This window comes from Pyrus communis, chromosome 6 (genome assembly GCF_963583255.1).
Source record: "Pyrus communis chromosome 6, drPyrComm1.1, whole genome shotgun sequence".
NCBI lineage: Eukaryota > Viridiplantae > Streptophyta > Magnoliopsida > Rosales > Rosaceae > Pyrus > Pyrus communis.
Window position 1 is genome coordinate 4,363,408 of NC_084808.1, and position 9,029 is coordinate 4,372,436.

The following is a 9,029-nucleotide window of genomic DNA, read 5'->3' on the forward strand; positions in this document are numbered from 1 at the left end:
ACAAATACGAGAAAGAAAGCAAAGTAAAGGCAGTAAAGAAAAAGAAAGGAATAAAAATAAGTCTCTTAAAGGGGTTTCCAAGTTCTTCTCTATTCGGATGCATGGGTTGCCTCCCACGAAGCGCTTTCTTTTACGTCTTGCAGCCGGACGGTACCTCCGTTTAAGCTTGACTAGGTTCCACGGCATGGAAGGGTACCTCCTCCACGACATGCTCCTCAAACATCTCGTAATAGGGCTTCAATCGATGCCCATTCACTTTGAATTCTTGCTGCGTCCTTGAACTTTTGATTTGCACTGCACCATGAGGGAAAATATTAGTAACAACAAACGGGCCAATCCATTTAGAACGCAACTTACCAGGAAACAAACGTAGGCGAGAGTTAAAAAGTAACACTTTCTGCCCAACTGTGAAGGTCTTGGTTCGAATCATTTTATCATGGAATGCTTTGGTCTTGGCTTTGTACATCCGGGCATTCTCATAGGCTTCATTCCGAATCTCCTCAAGTTCATTCAATTGGAGCTTCCTATGAACTCCCGCTGCATCTATGTCCATGTTGAAAATCTTCACGGCCCAATGTGCCTTGTGCTCTAACTCTACGGGCAAATGACATGGCTTACCATAGACGAGCCGAAAAGGTGACATCCCAATGGGTGTTTTGTATGCCGTACGATATGCCCACAGTGCATCATCTAAACGTAAGCTCCAATCCCTCCTTGTTGGTCCAACGGTCTTCTCCAAAATTTGTTTGATTTCTCGGTTAGACACCTCGGCTTGGCCATTTGTTTGAGGATGGTAAGGTGTGGAGACCTTATGGTTGACATGGTACTTTCTTAGCAACGCCTCAATGGTCCGATTGCAAAAGTGAGACCCTCCATCACTTATGATTACTCTCGGCATTCCAAACCTAGCAAAAATGTTAGTTTTCACGAAATCTGCAACCACCTTAGAATCGTTAGTACGGGTGGCTTTTGCTTCCACCCATTTAGAAACATAATCAACGGCAAGCAAGATATAAGTGAAACCATAAGATGGAGGGAAAGGGCCCATGAAATCAATTCCCCAAACATCAAAAATTTCAACATTAAAGACAGGGGTTTGCGGCATTTGGTCCTTGGTACCTATGTTACCCATTCGTTGGCAACGATCACAAGACATACGAAAGGTTCTAGCATCCCTAAATATAGTCGGCCAATAAAAACCACACTCTAAAACCTTGAGGGCAGTGCGTTGTGTGCCAAAATGACCACCACATGCATATGTGTGACAAAAGCTTAGAATTGAGTGAAATTCAGAATCATGCACACATCTACGTATAATTTGATCTGAGCAATACTTCCACAAATAAGGGTCATCCCAAACATAGAAACGTGCATCATTTTTAAGCTTATCACGTTGGTGCTTGTTTAGTTCATTTGGAATTTGTTTAGCCACCAAGTAATTCACTAAATCTGCATACCATGGTTCACTTACCTCAATGGAAAGCAGCTGCTCATCGGGAAAAGTTTCAGGGATAGGTACGGCATGTTCATGCTCCTCGTGGATCATTCGGCTTAAATGGTCAGCCACTACATTCTCGCTTCCTTTCTTATCCCGGATTTCAATATCAAATTCTTGAAGAAGAAGAATCCAACGGATAAGCCTCGGCTTTGCTTCCTTTTTCGTGAGCAAGTACCTCAAAGCTGCATGATCAGAATAAACGATTACTTTAGTACCAATTAAATATGAACGGAATTTATCTAAAGCAAAAACCACAGCTAGAAGTTCTTTTTCCGTCGTGGAGTAATTCAATTGGGCATCATTGAGAGTCCGAGAGGCATAGTATATGACATGCGGCCGCTTGTCTCTTCTTTGTCCTAGAACAGCTCCTAATGCATAGTCGGATGCATCGCACATGAGCTCGAACGGAAGGCTCCAATCTGGAGGTACAATAATGGGGGCCGAGACTAGCTTCTCCTTGAGTTGGTTAAATGCCGAATTACACTCTTCATCAAACTTGAATGGCACATCTTTTTGAAGCAATCGGCAAAGAGGGTTGGACATCTTGGAGAAGTCCTTGATAAAACGCCTATAGAACCCTGCATGGCCAAGAAACGAACGTACCTCTCTAACCGAAGTAGGAGAGGGTAAGTGACGTACAATGTCTATTTTCGATTTATCTACTTCAATTCCTTTTTCTGAAACAATATGTCCTAAAACTATACCTTGTTTCACCATAAAGTGACATTTCTCCCAATTCAAGACAAGGTTAGTTTCAACACATCGTTTCAAAATTAAGATCAGATTATCCAAGCAATTATCAAATGAACTCCCAAATACACTGAAATCATCCATGAAAACCTCAATGATCTTTTCAACAAAATCGGAAAATATACTTACCATACACCTTTGGAAAGTGGCCGGTGCGTTGCATAAGCCAAATGACATACGACGATAAGCAAATGTTCCAAAGGGACATGTGAATGTGGTCTTCTCTTGATCATCCGGGGCTATCACAATTTGGTTATATCCAGAGTATCCATCAAGAAAACAGTAAAAAGCATGACCGGCTAACCTTTCGAGCATCTGGTCGATGAATGGCAAAGGAAAGTGATCTTTCCTAGTCATGGCATTTAGCTTCCGGTAATCGATACATACTCGCCATCCAGTCTGAATGCGTGTAGGCACGAGCTCATTCTCATCATTCTTGATAACAGTTACTCCGGACTTCTTGGGAACGACTTGAACTGGAGAGACCCAACGGCTATCGGAGATAGGGTAGATCACTCCGCAATCCAAAAGCTTGATTATTTCCTTCTTCACCACTTCCATCATCGGAGGGTTGAGACGGCGTTGAGCCTCTCGGGATGGCTTAGTCCCCTCCTCAAGAAGTATACGGTGCATGCATGTGGTAGGGCTTATTCCTTTAATGTCGGCCAAAGTCCACCCGATGGCCGTTTTGTGCTCTCGCAGCACCCTCACAAGCTTCTCCTCCTCCATTGCCGTGAGACTTGATGAAATGATGACGGGCAATGTTTCGCCTTCCCCCAAAAACACATACTTCAAATGGTCCGGCAACGGCTTAAGTTCAAGCGAAGGTGCCTGAACAACAGAAGGTAGCATCTTAGTGGAAACTGAATTTGAAAGTGAGAGTGGAACCTTACCATATTGTTGTGGCAATGACTCAAGGGCTGCCACAACCTCAATTATTTCTTCTCTATAACCCATTGCAAAGAATTCCTCCTCCTTGCCGTGGCCTTGTATTGGCCCAAATCCTTCATTTTTGCGCTCTATGGCCTTAGTGATGGTTGTTTCTAGGGCGTCCTCGTTCAATTCTTCAAGGTATACCTGCGCCAAAGAATCGATAACATCAATGGAAAAACAAGAATGGTCATCCACGGGATATCTCATAGTTTCAGAAATATTAAAATCAATCACTTCCCCATCGAATTCCATTGTCAAGGTGCCTTTGTATACATCAATCTTCGTTCGGGCCGTCTTCATGAATGGCCTACCAAGGAGAATCGGCAAAGATGTAGAATGGGCTGAATCCTCCATGTCTAGGATGTAGAAATCAGCCGGAAAAATTAAATGGTTCACCTGCACAAGCACATCTTCCAAAACTCCTTTTGGATACGCGTTAGAACGGTCGGCCAATTGTATAATTACACCATCTTGTTTTAATTCACCCAAATTCATAGATGCATAAATAGAATAAGGCATGACATTTATGGATGCACCTAAATCAAGCATGGCATGTTCAAAACGATTATGTCCAATCACACAAGGAATCGTGAAACTACCGGGGTCTTTGCACTTGGTAGGCAGTTTACGTTGCAAAACAGCGGACACATTCTCGCTTACCTTCACTACCTCTTTGTTTGCCCTTCTTCTCCTTGTATTGCATAGGTCCTTGAGGAATTTAGCATACTTTGGAATCTGTTTGATTGCATCGAGAAGCGGTATGTTCACTTGCACCTTCCGGAACGTTTCAAGAATGTCCTTCTCGCTTTCTTCCTTTTTTTCTTGCATGAACCTGCGAGGAAAAGGTACATTGGGCAGATTAGAACTTGAAGTACATGAATTTGAACTTAAATTACCTGATTTGGCCGAGTTAGGGTGATTGGGGGCTTGCGGCATTGGGTTTTTCACCCTTACCGTGGGTGAGCTAGATACTTCCTCAGGTTGTGTCGTATCTTCATCTACTTTCTGGGCAGATTTGGGATTGTTTGGCTCGGTCCCAACTTCTTTTCCACCCCTTAGGGTGATGGCCTTGGCGGATTCGAATCCTCCCTTTGGATTGACTGTGGTTGAGCTAGGAAGCTTTCCTTGCTCTCTAATTTGTCCAAGGAACTCAGAAATCTGCCCTATTTGTTTCTTCATATCCATCATCTCCTTCTCGTTATTTTCTATCCGGTTGTTTTGATTTTGCAACCCCTGCGAAATAGAGGTTAGTAATTGCATAGCTTGATTACTTTCCAAAGACGTACCTGAATGAGATGATGCCGAAGGTTGTTGGGATTGTTGGGGTGCATACGGCTTGGAATAAAAACCAGGGGGGTTTGGCCTAAATCCTCCTTGTTGGGCAGCTTGTTGTGGCTCCCTCCATTTGAAGTTTGGATGGTCTCTCCAACCTGGATTATATGTGTTAGAATATGGATCGTTCCTTGGTTGGTTTTGATTCCCATAGCCCATGGCATTGGCAGATTCCCACCCGCCATTCTCGATTAGTTGAGGGCACTTGTCGGATGGATGCCCTTGAATTGAGCACACGCCACAAACTTGGTGTTCTTGTGCTTTTGGACCAATCACAACCTGAGAAACAAGAGAAGTAAGATTAGCAAGTTGTGATTGAATTTCAGAAATAGCACTCACCTCATTTACACTTTGTTGCCGTGGTGCTTCCCTTTGGCCCACTCCTTCATATTGTTGGGCGTTGAGCGCTCGGTTAGCTATGAGATTCTTGGCATCCCTTGGTGTTTTGTCCACCAATGCTCCTCCCGCTGATGCATCAAGCATTTGACGTTCGATAGGAAGGAGGCCCTCATAGAAATATTGAAGGAGAAGTTCCTCCTTCATTTGATGTTGAGGACATGAAGCTACAAGGCCCTTGAAGCGCTCATAATAAGCCGGGAATGTCTCACCATGATTCTGTTGAATACCACTAATTTTCTTCCGTAGGAGAATCACTCTCGAAGTAGGGAAGAATTTCTCCAAGAAAGCACACTTCATACTCTCCCACGAAGTCACAGTTCCCGGGGCTAGTTCGTAGAGCCAATCTTTGGCCTTGTCCATAAGTGAAAATGGAAAGGCCTTCATCTTCAATATACTCCCATCCACATTGACGGGGGTCATGCTCGAACAAACCACCTCGAACTCCTTCAAGTGTTTGTTGGGGTCTTCCATAGATAAGCCATGGAACTTCGGAATATGGTGTAACAAACTGGATTTGAGTTCAAATTCATCGGTCTTGCCTTGGGCAGCCGCGGGGTATTGAATGCAAAGAGGGTCTGCATTGGCCAAACCCGAGGCCGAAAGCTCCTTGATGGTTCTATTATCTGCTGCCATGGCTTGTTCTTCTTCAAAAATCTGATCCGTGGGCTTTTCTTCTACACCTACCGCGTCTTCTTCAAGCCCAGGTTGTGGTGGAGGTTGTGGTGGCTCTTGTTGACTCCTCGTTCTCCTCAAAGTGCGTTCAAAATCACCGTCAAAGTCGGAGATGTTCTCTATAATAGGACGAGAGCTACGAGTCATACACAGTACCTAAAAAAAACAAGGAAACAAACAAACTAAGAATCTGAAATAAGAATGCACGAAAAACAAAATATAAAAATAAAGACAAGGGATTAGCAACTTTGCTAATCCCCGGCAACGGCGCCAAAATTTGATGCGAGCATTATACGCACACAAACTAAACCCTATTTGTGACAATTGTAGTAATGATGTAAGTAGGGATCGTTCTAACCGGGGATTAACTAGGGATGCTAAACACTTGACTTAAATTAATAAAACTAACTTTTAAAACACTAAGACAAACTTAAAAGACTCAAAACAAGTTCAAAAGACTCCAAATACTTTAAAAACATAAAATAAGACAAATCAAATGATTAAGACTTAACAAAATAAGGGGGGGGAAGTTTGATTTGACGAAAATTGAAATAACAAAACAAGTTAATAAACTAAGCAAATTGTAAAACGAATAAACGTAAATATGAATGTGATGAAAATATGGATGATGGAATAGCCAAGGGGTTCTTCTCCACACATGTTACACTTGCAATACAAGATTGATTTTCGGTTGGTCTTTCGATAAATTATGAAACTCAATGCTCCAAGTTAATTAGGTTCGCTTAAATTAACTTTCAGATTTCCCTAGATTCATTGGATTGAATGGAATACGCATTACAACCAAATTATTCTTAATCAAAGTCCCTAACTATGGAATACGCATGATAGAGACATTCAACAAAGATCATTAAGTTCAACGGAAATCATAAACATCGACGAGGCATTCGTTACTATGGAATACGCATGAAACTTATGCCAAGAATTCGTTTAACGCGATTGTTTATAAGCAACCTCCACTACTTGTGAATATAAGTTCATAACGATTAGGTGAAACTCACTTATATTCTAGCGTCATATTCATGCATGAAAATTAAGCTTGCAATCTTAATGAACATACATAAATAATTTATCAATCAAACAGTTAAACGAATTGAATCCACAACTTATGAAATACCAACCAAAAGTAATCAATTCATATTGCAAATATAAACATAGTTTCGAATCACCCCCTAGCTAAAGGGGGTTTAGTTCCTCATAACTTTGAAATCAAAGAAACCCCTAAACATTCCAACAACTCAAACTTGAATTGTATGAACGTTTAGGCACTCTTCTCTTCCATTCTCATACGTACAAAACAAAGAGAATTAAATTTAAACTTTGAAATCAAAGAAACACCTAAAAATTCCAACAACTCAAACTTGAATTGTATGAACGTTTAGGCACTCTTTTCTTCCTCGTTGTTGTAGCACAAGGTCTAAGTGAGCTTTGGGGATTATGTGAAGTGTTTTGGAGGGATGGGAAGTGGTTGGATAGTGGCTGCAATGAAGGAGAAAAACTGCACAGAAAATGGAATGGGACTCACGGCAATGGAAGTGTATTTGTGTTGTGTGAAGTGTTGTGAATGGAAATATGAGATATGAATTGAATGGGGATGCAAGGGTATTTATAGGAGGAGTGGAGATGTATATGGCTATTTGTTTAAGGTGTTTGTGTGGAGGAATGATGGAGAATTGCATGTGGAATGGCTGCAATGATGAAGAATGAAAGCTGGAAAATAAAAGGGAAAGCTGGAAATCTGAAAATGCAAATGGGAATCCTGAAATGCAAAGGTGGCCACGGTTTTGAGTGTGTTTTGTGTTGGAAATGCATGTGAATGCATGTGAATGTTGTTTGTGTGAAGTGTGTGTGGGTTAAAGAGTGAATGGTGGTGTAATGATGAAGTGTGATGGCTGAAAATGTCAAGGGAAATGCATGTGATTGCATGACAAAGAATTTCAGGATGCATGTGTGTGTTGAATGGTTTCTTGGTGAAGGATGTGGAGTGGTTGAATGTGGTGCAATGATAATGTTTTGTGGCTGAATTGGTGGTGGAATTATGATGGGAGTGCATATGATTAAAGAGTGGGAGTGCATGTGGGTGAATGTGAAGGGAATGCATGTGTTGATGACTAGGTTAGTGGGTGGAAATCTGAAAATGGCATAAGGGAATGGGAGCTCACGGTTTTGAGTTGTTTGTTTGTGTGAAGTGTGTGTGAATGCATGTGAAGATGCTAATAAATAATGCATGTAGGGTTAGGAAATAAAATCATAACTTAAAGGGAGATGATTAAAGGGTGTTGAAAGGTTTGAAATGCATGTGTTGAATTGGTGGTTGAATGATGAAAGAATAAGTGAATGATTATGATAAGTGTATAAGTGAATGATAAGATAAGTGGTTATTGATATGTAGATGAATGAATGATATGATAAGTAATAAATATATGATATGTGGTGAGTGATAAGTGAATGGTTTGATAAGTGATAAATGAACTAGTTTAAAGGGCTAGGGTTTAAGTACATAGAATGGGCCTAAAATAGGTTGGTTTGTATGGCATAATGTGTTGTGTCTTCAAGTGTATACAAGGCCTTCAAATTCGTCCATCCTCTTGGCTCCATGGATAAGCTATCCAATCCATGCCCAAAAATGCTCCAAATGGCCTCAAAATGCACTTTCTTGCTCCCTAGGCCCTTAGAACCTGAAAACACACAAAAGAAGCATAAAGGACTAAAATAACGAGAGAAACATAACGTAAATGCACGAGAACAAGCCATTTAAGTCGCATGAATATGCTCCTATCAGTTTTATCTTCTCAAACTCATGTCTTTCTTTTGGTTTAATTTAAGAATTATGCGTAACTAAATTTTCAGAAGTTGGGGGCTATTTTGAAGCCCCATGATAGGAGCATATTTATGCGACTTTGTTATCTTATTTTGTTGCATTTACTTCGTTAATTTCCATTTATTTTGGTAATTTGTGTTATTTTCGGATTATTGTAGGTCCAATTGGTAAAGATGACAATAAATGGCAAAATGGAGCAATTTGGAGCAGTTTTGGGCTTGGATTGGATTGCATGCGTGGAGAGCATATGGCCTGAATGTTTTTGGTGTTTAAATGGTGTTAGACATGTGCTAAAATCTGGAGAAATTAAAGTTGAGGCTTGGAAGACAAGGAATTACACAAGAAAGAGGAATCCTAGTTGGAGAGGAACATTATCTTATCCAACCTTATCCAAACTTATCTCATCTTATCCAGTCTTATCTTATCTTATATAACCTTATCCAACATTAACTCATCTTATTTCCAGCTGCAAAGGGAATCCTTATCACAATCTAAATAATTCTCATCTGATTCTAGGAGTCCTAAGATAATTCAAACACCCTAATTCTTTTTCTCCTTGGATTCAGCCGTGCCCTTTGCCCTATATAAACAAGTTGTGCTGCAAAT